General features: G+C 45.5%; 1 long non-coding RNA gene across 1 annotated transcript in view; it reads left to right on the forward strand.

The window, feature by feature from the left end:
* Positions 1-359: 359 nt before the first annotated feature.
* Positions 360-12,520, forward strand: part of LOC106843964 (uncharacterized) — a 106,567-nt gene continuing 94,406 nt past the window's right edge. Inside the window, exon 1 of the long non-coding RNA XR_011495049.1 lies at positions 360-602. This is a non-coding gene — a long non-coding RNA (uncharacterized lncRNA). The remainder of the gene's footprint in view (positions 603-12,520) is intronic.

The following is a 12,520-nucleotide window of genomic DNA, read 5'->3' on the forward strand; positions in this document are numbered from 1 at the left end:
ATGCATATCATTAGGGTCTGTCTATAAATAGACCCCGGGAGTGTGTGCATCGGGACTGAGTCCCCAAACGGGGTTTTCGAACGTGGGTGATGAGTTCTTTGCTCTGATCAGTTACTCAGGAGGTGCCTGAATGTGTGGGGGTGGGAGCGTGGGAGGGGGGCTGCCTCCTCTCTCTCCTCCTTTCTTCTCTTTCTCTGTCTCCCTCTCCGCTCACCTCCCCTCTCTTCTCCCGCTATTCCTCTCTCATTTCCTCTCTTTCTCTCTCTTCTCCCTCTCTCCTTCAGCCTCCTCCCCCCTCTGTCTTTCTCTCCCCCTCCCTCTCTTCTCTCCCCCTCCCTCTGCCCCCCTCCCTCTCTCTTCCCTCTCCCTCCAAGTCTGGCACTGATCGCGAACTGTTTTGCTTTGCTCCGGGAAGAGTGCAGACACATAACGTGAAATCCCGAGCTTTTTGCGTGGTGCATTTAAAATGCTTCCTTATTTATATTACCCTCCTTCCCTCACCTCTCCCACCCCCTCACCAGTCCTTCCAAATTTCCCTAGAAATCTGTGTAAAGCGTGCCGAGGGGAAAACATTTGCACAAAAAGTGAAGGAGCTCGCCAAGGTAGGTGCTACCATGCACTGTCTTGTGTTTGGCTTTTGCAAAGTTTATGATGTCAGTTGGTGAATGTTTGGAGGAGTAGATCTATATGACTGGCCATGATTACTGTCTTTTTCATTGAACAATTACCTTTGTACAAATTGCCTAGACTTCTTGAGCAGGCTTTCCTGGGGTTGTGTGTGTGTGTGTGTGGTTTTTGCAGGAGGCACGTCAGTTGGGAGACAATCCTTTGGTGGCAAACTGGGGAGAGGATGCTGTCTTGTCTCTCCCCATCCTAATGTCTTGTGGTAGGGGGGTGGGAGGGGGGAGGGGAATTCTGCAGTGGGCAAGTGCTTCTTCCACTTTGTCATATTTTGGATTGATTCTCATTCACTAAGTGTCTTCATTCTGGTCATGATTTTGCACGTGAAAATGCAGTTCCAGAAAGGCTTCATGAAGTCGGAGCGAAGTGGGGGAATGAGAGGAGATAAGAGAGCCAGGGCATGGTGGCGGTGATGGTACTGATAGCATTTCTTGCCTAGAGCATTTAATCTTCTCTCTTCCCACTATTTGGAGAAAATGCGAAGTCTTTAGAGCGTGCAAGCAAAATAATTTTTCTAAACCCCTATTAGTGAGTAAAATGAAATTAAAAAAAAAAGAAAAAAACACGTTTCCATTGCAAGAGCAGAAACTGCTACAGCTCACAACCACCTGTAGAGGGAAATCTTTATGCATGATTTCTTAGGGCCGGTTGTGTAGAGAAAACCGCCTGAAAAGGAGCCTGGCAAACTTTGCAGCATGAAGACAAGAGAGGCTGAACTCCGCAGGGCGGAGGAGGGTTAAATCGCGGGGGCGGCGGCGAAGGAGGGAAAGGCTGGCGCCCGGCCAGGGACTCGCAGTCTGGGGAGCTGCAGGGTTGGCGGCCTTGCTTTGAGAGGCTGGTACGAAGATGGGCCCAGCTTGAAGTGGAGAAGCTAACTGGGGGCGGGGGCTTGCAGGGTATGGGGGGTGGGGGGGTGGGGGTGGAGGGACGGGGCGGTGTTCTCTGAGGTCAAGGGTTGTATGGTGCCTGGTGTCATGTGGCGAAGGGGAGGTCAGAGGCCAGTTTTTCCAGCCGGGCCCTGGTTTCTCTGCTGCCGCACAAAGCAAGGTGGTTATCAACAAGTGTTTCTCCTGAGAAGATTAGTTTTGACAGAGACTTCAAGGGGTTCTCTAATCTGGGTAAATCCACCAGGGCTTTATTGTGTGTAGCAAAGAGAGTCATTCTTTGTTGGGAAGGAGCTTGGGGAAGAGAGGCGGCGGGATGGAGAGAGGGGACTTTTGAACATCAGTCATTTGACCTTGAGGGCCAGAGTTCAAATCCTCCAGAGGGTTGAAAAGGCTGAAAAGGTATGTTAGCCCCTTCTCCCGCCCCCGCATCTTTCATCCTGAGCTTTATGTTTAATGAGAAAAATTCAGCGCCTGGTGTTGGCCAGACCTCGTCAATGGGAATTCCATGTGTCTGAGAGCAGGATTTTTTTTTTTTTTTCAATCTAGGCAAGCAGGCTGCACTCTCAGCTCTAGTACTGTGTTTTTCCCCTGCAAATGATCTTCTAGGAAAGCTGAATCACCTCCACCCTGAAGAGCAGCCGCTTCTGGGAGGTGGAACACAAGTGTCTTTGGAGGAGGGAATACCCCCTCCCATGGTCATTAAATATAGATGTGGGGGCACTATTTGAATATCTGCTTAAATGCGCTTGGAAATATGGGGAAGGGAAAAAGGCAGTGGTCCCTTGGACTGGGCTGGTGGAAGCGAAGACCGCGGGGATGGGAATGTGATTCTGAAGGAGTGAGTGGCTTTTTCCTCTTGGGGGCGCTGTCGGGTTAGCAAATTAACGTGAGAAGTGAATCTCTTTCAGCAGGGGGTGGGAGATTTGGGGAGGGTGCTTGAAAGTTCGAGTCAGTATGCCCTTGTCACAGCCCCAGAGCTAGAATAACCCAAAAACAAGGGTTATTCTAGACCTAGAAATGGGATTGGAGGTGAGATGGGGCACAGACTAGGACGAAGCCTGCTATTAGGATGAAGCGTTGTGGGGCTGAAGAAAGCAGTGGGTATCTGCACCATCCTTGTGGATCTGCTGCTATGGAGTAAAACCAAGCCAGCATGCCTGACAGCCGCTGTCCACATCACTTACGTGCCTAGTTCAGGGCTGCCCCCTCATTTTTGGTCCAGTGGTGAAAGGGGGGATAGTCTTTCACAGCCTAGGATGCAGTAGGGTCACTTATGTGCCTCTTCTCAGAAGGAAATTGTTTCTGCTCTTTACCTAATTCAACAAGTGTTTGTCTCCTTTTGATGTAAAGGGAGAGGAGAGTGGTTACAAGAAAGATCCTGGAAATACAGGCATACCTTGGAGATATTGCAGGTTTGCTTCTAGACCACCAGAATGAAGCAAACATCACAATAAAGCGAGTCACACAAATTCTTTGGTTTCCCAGTGCATGTAAAAGTTATGTTTTCACTATACTGTAGTCTATTAAGTGTGCAATAGCATTATATCGTAAAAATACTTTACTATATACTTTAAAAATATTTTATTGCTAAAATATGCTAACCGTCATCTGAGCCTTCAGTGAGCTGTCATCTTTTTGCTGGTGGAGGGTCTTGCCTGGATGTAGTTGGCTGCTGACTGATCAGGGTGGTGGTTGCTGAAGGTTGGAGTAGCCATGGCAATTTCTTAAAATAAGACAACAATGAAGTTTGCTGCACTGATGGACTCTTCCTCTCATGAGCGATTTCTCTAGCATGTGATGCTGTTTGATAGCATTTTACCCATAGTAGGAGAACTTCCTCGAAAATTGGAGTCAATCTTCTCAAACCCTGTTTCTGTTTTATCAACTAAGTGTATGTCATATTCTAAATCCTTTGTTGTCACTTCAGTAATCTTCACAGCATCTTCACCAGGAGTAGGTTCCATCTCAAGAAACCGCTCTCTTTGCTCATCCATTAAAAGTTTTCATGAGGCTGCAGCAATTCAGTCACATCTTCAGGCTGCTCTTCTAATTCTTGTTCCTTTGCTGTTTCCGCCACATCTGCAGTTACTTCCTCCACTGAAGTCTTGAACCCCTCAAAGTCATCCATGAGGGCTGGAATCACCTTCCTCCAAACTCCCATTAATATTGATATTTTGACCTCTTCCCACGAATCATGAATGTTTCTAATGGCATCTAGAATGGTGAATCCTTTCCAGAAGGTTTTCAATTTTCTTTGCCCAGACTCAAGAGCAGGATCACTACCTATGGCAGCTGTAGCCTTACAAAATGTATTTCTTAAATAATAAGACTTGAAAGTCGAAATGACTCCTTGATCCATGGGCTGCAGAAAGGGTGCTGTGTCAGCAGGCATGAAAACAACATTCATCTCATAGCACAGCTCCATCAGAGCTCTTGGGTGACCAGGTGCATTGTCAATGAGCAGCAATATTTTGAAAGGAGTCTTTTCTTCTCAGGGGTACATCTCAATGGTGGGCTTAAAATATTCAGCAAAGCATGTTGTCAAGAGATGTGCTGTCATCCAGGCTTTGTTGTTCCGTTTATAGAGCACAGGCAGAGTAGATTTAGACAATTCTTAGGGCTTTAGGATTTTCAGGATGGTAAATGAGCATTGGCTTCAACTTAAAGTCACCAGCTGCATCAGCCCCTAACAAGAGAGTCAGCCTGTCCTCTGAAGCTTTGAAGCCAGGCACGGACTTCTCCTCTCTAGCTATGAAAGTCCTTGATGGCCTCTCCTCCAAATAGAAGGCTGTTTCGTCTACACTGAAAATCTGTTGTCTGGTGTAGCCACCCTCATTAATGATCTCAGCTAGATCTTCTGACTAACTTGCTGCAGCTTCTCCCTCAGCACTTGCTGCTTCACCTTGCTCTTTTAAGTTAGGGAGATGGCTTCTTTCCTTAAAACCTCAGGAACTCAGACTTTTCTTCTGCAGCCTTCTCGCCTCTCTCAGCCTTCACAGAATTGAAGAGAGTGAGGGCCTTTCTCTGGATTAGGCTTTGGCTTAAGGGAATGTTGTGGCTGGTGCGATCTTCCATTCAGAACACTAAAACCTTCTCCCTCTCAGCGATAAGGCGTTTCACTTTCTTGTCATTTGTGTGTTCACTGGAGTAGCACTTTTCATTTCCTTCAAGAACTTTTCCTTTGCATTTGCAACTTGACTGACTGTTTGGTACGTGAGGCCTGACTTTCAGCCTATCTCAGCTTTCGACATGCCTTGTCAACACGCCTTTCTCACTAAACTTCATCGGTTCTAGCATGATTTCTTCTAGAAAGTGAGAGACATGCGACTCTTCCTTTCACTTGAACACTTAGAGACCATCCTAGGATTATTAATTGGCCTGAACCGAGAACACTTGAACACTTCACTTGAACACTTAGAGACCATCCTAGGATTATTAATTGGCCTGGTTTCAATATTGTTGTGTTTCAGGGAACTGGGAGTCCCAGGGAGAGGGAGAGAAATGGCCAGGGGGTGGAGCAGTGAGAACATGCATAACATTTATTGACTGAGTTCGTCATCTAATAAGGATGCTCCAAAGTAATTACAGTAGTAACGTCAGAGATCACCGATCACAGATCACCATGACAAATATAATAATGCTGAAAAAGTTTAAAATGTTGTGATAGTTACCAAATGTGAACATAGAGATAAAGTGAGCAACTACTGTTGGAAAAATGACACCGATAGACTTGCTCGACACAGGGTTGCCACAAACCTTCAATTTGCAGAAAATGCGATATCTGCAAAGTGCAATAAAATGAGGTATGCCTGTATAGCCATGTGTCCTCCAAAGTCCCCCAAGCCCATCAGTATCGCTTTCTGCTCTTAGCTGTGGTCTCCTGAGACCCAAGTTCCAGAAGGATACCAGGCAGATGTATACATATACTCCTTGATACCTTTTTTGCACTAGCCTTAACGGTGTTTCATGTCCATCAGCCAGCCCTCTGAGACCCATGCAAAGACCACCTCTCTCAGGTTATACCAGGTGCCCAAGCACACCTCACATGTAAACACATATGCGTAGTACTCATGCCCATATGTGTGCCAAGACCACAAAAATACACGTGTGCGTGTGGGTGCAGATTTCTCTCCACACGTGAGCTCACAAGCAACACACAAAAGAGTGGACCATCTTCATCTTCTGTCAAGTCTTCTGTCAAGAAGATGCCAGTGGAGAAATGCCGCATCCGGTTTAGGGGTGGATCTGACGTCCCTGAGTGTATGTGGTGAACCTGAATTTGCCTTGGGTTTCCTCATATTCATTCAGGAGTGTCAGTTCCCCCTTCACTCACCGTTGGAGAACATTCCTGCAAGCAGAGTCTACCCATTTAGGAGAAGAATGATGTCCACCTTTGCCCTTCATCACCTTGGATGGGCCGTGGTGCTTCGCCTCTGTTTCTCAAAAATAAAGGCAGGAGCAGGGCCAGCTGCATCATTTGTGGGGCCCAATAGAAAATGAAAACGTAGGGCCCCTTGTTCAAAAAGCAGAAAAAAGTGCCATTAAGACTAAAATATAAAGTTTTTTTCATTTCTTCCACAGTCTCTCAAGTTGTCATGATGTTTTTTATTTGCTGTTTAATATCGTGATAAAAAAATTAAAATTTTTAATTATTAGCATAAATTTTACCCTCCATGTTTATATTGTGCAATGTTAGTTGTAAAGGCATTTAATTCATTTGCAGAATTATTGAAATTACACAATTCGTATTTCATAGGTCATACAAGCATGTGTATTTCATTCTTATCAGAACGATGGAAACGTGGAACAAAGTGAACTGAACTGCTTCTATTTCACTCCTTATTCACGAACGTTCCACCAGTACTCTCCGACATCAGCTTGCTGATGAGTCAGAAAAGACTGAAAGCAAAAGGGACTATATAGATTGCTCTACCCTTCCCTTTCCTTCTATGTCATCATCTTTAGCATGGGGTGGTTGGCAAATACAGGGAAGGAACACGAGTAAGAAATGATATGATGGGGTTCCTTGGTCACAGTATTTTGTAGAACCCCAATTCCTTCTTTCTGCCTATGAAGCAAGTTGTGGTTCAAACAGCATGACCTCGTGCTCCTATCAATGCCCCGCTTGCTCGTAAACTTACCTTTTACTTACTTAGAGTCTCACTGAGCTCCCACTGGAATTCTGTGCTCTCGGGGTACTGCCAACACTCTGGGGCAGCAAGGAGTGGTGAACATGCAAATTGTGCGAATCTTCTCTACTCACGCATTCTCCATTGTCCCACAGACTTTACTTACGAAACACAGTTCAAAGGTAAAGTTATTAAGAATCTCAAGACAGTGACGGCAGAGTATTAAACCAAGCACAAGACCTTTCTGAGCACAGGGCCATGTGTGACTACACAAGTTGCACCCCCATGAAGCCAGCCTGGGCAGGAGGAGGTGAGAGGTAACCCAGATCCCAGACTGAGAAGGCTGTTGCTCATCTTCCCTCATCAAGTGAATAATCCATCTGCAGCAAAAGAACTTCAGCAGCTTCCATTTTTGATCCATTGGGGTTTTCTCCTCTAACCAAGTCCTACTCTGTGAAAAGTCCACCACTTCCTGGTGATGGTGTCACAGCTTTGAAGAGAGAATTCATCTGCCGATCTCTGCTGAGTCTGCTGAAGCCTTGAGTTAGAGCCCAGGCCTTGGAACTGAACTATCCATCCAGTGCCTACCCGCCGCTTTCAAGCTTGGCTCCATCAAGCCTGATATGTGCTTAGATTTCACCATCTACAAATGAAAAAAAGAATACTTAGCTTGCTTCATGAATAATTGTGCTAATTATTTAGTACTTATTATTGTTAGCTATTACTTATCTCACCACTGCTCTGAAGTCGGCCCAGGGATCTCTTGGTCCAGGATGGCAGGCTCTCAGAAATGAATTTGGCAGTAAATTCAATCGATGTTGATATGGAAAAAGACTTGAGGCTTAAAGGGTCAAGAGGCTCTATATTCCTGATGGACCCCAGTAGAAAGGGGATTTTTTCCTTCCTTCATCAGTTCTTCCCTACTCCTTACTCTCTAAGGAGGAAAGCTAGAGGGCACCTTAGAAATGTGAGGTGGAGTGGAGTGGAAATAAGACGGCATTAAAATGCATCCAACCTAGAGAAAGAAGACCCTCCGTTCTGTTGGCTCTCCATCCTTGGTTCAAGGACTTTGCGAGTTGTGTTTTTCAGGCTTAATCTAGTTTTTCTTTCTTGCTTGGTCCATTAAGTGACAGCAACACCCTTTTCTGAAATATTTAGCTTGGACTAAGCCACTCAGAATGCCTAGAGAAAAGAGGAAAAGGAATTACTTTTATTATTTTATATAACTTTTCCTAGTCTTGGAGGCTGCTACAGTGACAGCCCAGTTAGTGGACTGGAAGACCAATCACTGAATAAGTATTTACTGTTTGTGAATGAGCCTAGCACAGTGCTTGATCCATGGTGGGTGTTTAATAAATGCTAGCTGTCTCTATGTCTCATTATTGCGGCCTATGTTATAGTGAAAGCCATGGATTTGGCATCAGACCACATAGATTCAAGCAACCAAGGGGACATATGATCTTGAGCAAATTATTTAGCTTCTTTGTGACCCGCTTGCCTCACCTGAACAATGGGAGTATTCACATTATAATACCTACCCCATTGAGAATGAAATGAGAAGTGAGGTGACTTATCCAAAATGCACACTAGAGTGCTCTACACATGATACGTATTTTTGTGCGTATGTGTGTGCGCAGAGGCAGATGTTAGCATTTTTTTAAGTCCCGCTTTCCTCTTTTTCCCAACTCATTCAGCGATAGAGGCAGACGTAGGGCTCTGATAGGCTGGAGTCTCACAGTGCCCTCAGTAAAGTATAATGGCAAACAGTTCAGGCTTTGCAGCCAAACAGACCTGGGTTCAAATCTTGACTCCTGTATTTGGTTGGTTATGTGACTTTTGACAAGTTATTTAAACTCTCGAAGCCTCAGTTTCTTTTTTTTTTTTGAGGAAGATTAGCCCTGAGCTAACTGCTGCCAATCCTCCTCTTTTTGCTGAGGAAGACTGGCCCTCAGCTAACATCCATACCCATCTTCCTCTACTTTATATGTGGGACGCCTACCACAGCATGGCATGCCAAGCGGTGCTGTGTCCGCACCTGGGATCTGAACTGGAGAACCCCGGGCCACCAAAGCGGAACATAAGAACTTAACCGCTGCACCACCGGGCCGGCCCCTCAAAGCCTTGGTTTCTTGATGCTTAAATTGAGTAGTAATAGTATCTATCTCAAAGAGTTATGATGATGACTCATTAAGTTATTTGCAAAGGACTTGGCACAGAGCCTGATACATACCAAATGTCTGATATGTTACTATTACTTTTTATTGTTATTTTTATTATTATATCTCTGGTCATTGATGAGCCCAAGGAAGCATCAGAAAAGTGACTTGGGAGCATCTTCTCATAGCATGTTGTGGGGTGGCATTCCGACCATATGCCCTTCTTTTCTGGGGAGATTCTTCCATTTCTGAAGCCAGCAAACTCATTCTTAGACCTTTCCATGTACACAGGGACTCCTCTTGGGAAATGCTGGGTAAAATCTATCTTCCTCCACCTTACCCTACTGAAAGCCAAAGGAACTGTACTCCATTGACCCTGCCAAGCAAGGGACAAGCCTGGGAAACTTCCCTGGACCTTTCTCTTCAGCTCAGAGCCCATAAATCCTTTTCCCCTGGCAGCCCCAAGTCTTGAAAGAGGAGGCTTCCAGGTAAAGAGAAAGGTGCCAGTCCAGGCTTAGCACAGTTCTGGATCTCAAGAGTGTGAGTGTAAGAAGATCATCTGCATTTGACTCACTGGAGTCTAGAGGCAAGACTCAAGTCTCCTTCTCTCCACTGGGGCAAATGTTCCAAGTCCTCTTGGACATTGTGAGGGTCCCTCAGTGATTCCTTGGAGGCAAGTATGACTATCTACTCCTCATCAAGGTCTTGATTTTCAATGACCTCATTCCCTAGTGAAGAACAGAAGAAAGTAATCCCTTACCTGGTCTCCATTGCCTCATCAAAATTGGGAACTCAACAAAGATTCATGAAGAGTTCACTAGCTATCAGGCCATACACTAGGCTCTGGAGATTCAGACATGACTAAGACACAGATCCTGCTTGCCACCATGGCACTCATAGTCCAGAAGGTGAAGGAGGCCTTAGCAGCCCACATTCCTCTTTTTGTAAGACCCATACCAACCCTGGGTTCTTACAAACTTATAAAGCCCTTGCCTGATCAATAAGCCATCATAGGCTTCCTTTCCCTGTTCCAAACTTACCTGTCCTGTGTCCCATTCTATCAGGAATCCTTTCATCCATAAGTTTATATGAGCATGTTAATTGGAGTGGATGTACCAATTGGGAAAGAAGAACAATTAAGATCCAGAGACTCTTGGTGAGCCAGGCTTTTGTGGCAGTTCATCCTTTTGGAAGCCCATGGGCCAATTTTGTTAGGGTTCATGGGTCCCAGATCATACAACCTACCTTGACCACCACATCTTGGTATTAAGAACTATAGAGCCTGAGAAGACCTGCTTTGCAGGGAGTGGCCTCAACCTAGCCTCAGTCTTGGGCAGGAGTTAGGATCCCAATTCACTACAAGGGATATTTGCTGCTATTTACTTTTCCACATCAAATTCACACAGATTTAGAAAACAGAAATTATTCAAGGAGGTGATAAAAGAGAAAAGGGAAGAGCAAAATAGCCACTGTCCCTCCCTGAAAACCCTTCATTAGTCACATCCACTAAAGCAAGAGGATTTTTCCTAATCTACATTGACCTACTGACTCAGATTTTTAAAAGCTTAACCACCTATGTCGTCTTCAGGGAATCTGGTGAGCTGGCTACTTGGGAACAGAAATCAATAAACTCATTCCCCAACTCGATCTGTGACCTGGGGCACGCTGACTCTCCCTCCAGGCTTCAGTTCCCCTCAACAGATTAGAGGAACACCTCCCTTTCTTCTTCTAGAACGTAGGGTCTTCAGTAGCCTTCCTCATCAGCAACCATTATATTCTCTTATCTGTCCCCCAGTCCTCAGAGACCCTGTGCTCAGATAGGTTGACTGAACCAGGAGTCAGACCCAGGGTTCTAGTCCAGAGTGTGCTGCCTTAACCTAGTGAACTTAGGTGATTTACTGGCCTCTCTCGACCTCATCTCTAAAACAAGGGGATCAGAGTCAACTAGCCCTATAATTTTTGTAATCTCATGCCTGCAGCACAGAGCAAGTTGAACAATTCTTGTCCTTAAGGAGCTTCTAAGGTGTTTGGAAGAGTAGACACACATGAGTTGAAGGTACTGTTATAAGTCTTTTTTTATGGCCCTGGGTGGAGTGGTCAGTGGTTGCTCAGGCCTCAGACAACAGGTTTCTCTGTGCCCTTTCATCCCCAGGATGTCTGGCATTCTACAGACTATCCATAGCAAATACAACACCAGACTGAGCATGGGTCCCTGTTCATTTGGGACCTATATATGCCCAGCCCCCTGACAGCACCTTGGAGATCATCCCATTGAGAAGTAAGAATCTAGTGTAGAGCTCAGAGTATGAGCCAGACAGCCTAGATGAACATCTTGCCTCCTTAATAGCTCTGAGACCTCAGACAAGTTCTGTAACCTCACTGTTTCCTCCTCTATAAGATGGGAATAATAACAGTACCCACCTCCTAGGGTTATGATGAGAAGTAAATGAATACATATGAAGTGCTTAGGACACTGCCCAGCGTATAACCAGTGCTCAGTGAAGGCTTGCTATTATTTTACTGTTTCCCCCATTCTTAAGGCATCTCTGTCCTTAATACCTCACCCCTTTGGATCCCTCTTGGGAGACTGCCATGCATTTAAAGGGGATTTCAAGGAAAACGTAAATACTCTGTAACTAGTTTGGCTCTGGAGGGCTCTAAGCAGGATGCAGATGAAGCAAGTTACAGCATGATGAAGGCCAGTCTCTGCTAAGGGCTCGGGGCATTCCCAGTCAGGGCCCGGAAGTAAACCGGAACATAAATCCCTAATCAGAATGGACCCCTCCTATGCATGAACCCCAGCACCAATCAAAACATTAGTAGTTTTCCTGAGTTACGATCCAGACCAAAGTTGTGTGTTGATTGGTAACCAAACATATCATTTCAAACCAATGGAAACCTATATATTTGCTAATACTGCCCAGAGAAGCAAGTTATTCCATGAGTGAAAACATTTGGTGTCAGCCCTAGAGATGAGGGAATGAGAAGACAGGGCAGGACAGGCCTGGGTCTGAGTCCGCTCTTCTTCCTGTTGCCAGTGGCTCTCAGGCTCTTCAAGGTAATAGCTCCTTCATTTTTTCTCCTCCTTGTCATCAGAAGCCCACCTTCTCACTGGTCAGCTTCCCTCTGGTGACTTCAGGAAGCAAGGGCTGAAAAGGAACAGCTAAGCTCATGGGGTGACTGAAGGTAGGGGCCCTGTCATCTGCAGTTAAAGAGAAGTGCCTCCTGTGATGTCAGTTGTACAGCCTCTGCTTTCTCTACCTGGTCCAAAGCCTATGTCAAAGGAGCCAACACGGACCCTTAACCAGAGGTGGGGGAATAGAGCCCAGCAAAGTTTCAAATCAGGGGGATGGAGTAATGGCTTGATAGCTGCTCATAAAATCCATTACCTACCCTCCCCCAGATTATTCTCAACAGCACTTCCCAAAGAGTCATTTCCATTCAGACATGGGACCTAAAGAAGTCTACTCTTGAGCTATGTCCCCAGCTGTCAGTCTTCCAGCTTATCCCACAATTATAAAAGCCCAAGGCATTTTCCGATGATGTAATGAGTCCCTTTTCTTCTCTGTGGTTTGGCCAGGTGTCTGAGGGATTATCTTAGAGAGGGAAAAGGAGGTAAACTGCTTCATCCTGGTGGTAATTTTTTCCTCCTGAGACAGGTTGCACT

The sequence above is a fragment of the Equus asinus genome, chromosome 17 (assembly GCF_041296235.1).
Source record: "Equus asinus isolate D_3611 breed Donkey chromosome 17, EquAss-T2T_v2, whole genome shotgun sequence".
Classification (NCBI taxonomy): Eukaryota; Metazoa; Chordata; class Mammalia; order Perissodactyla; family Equidae; genus Equus; species Equus asinus.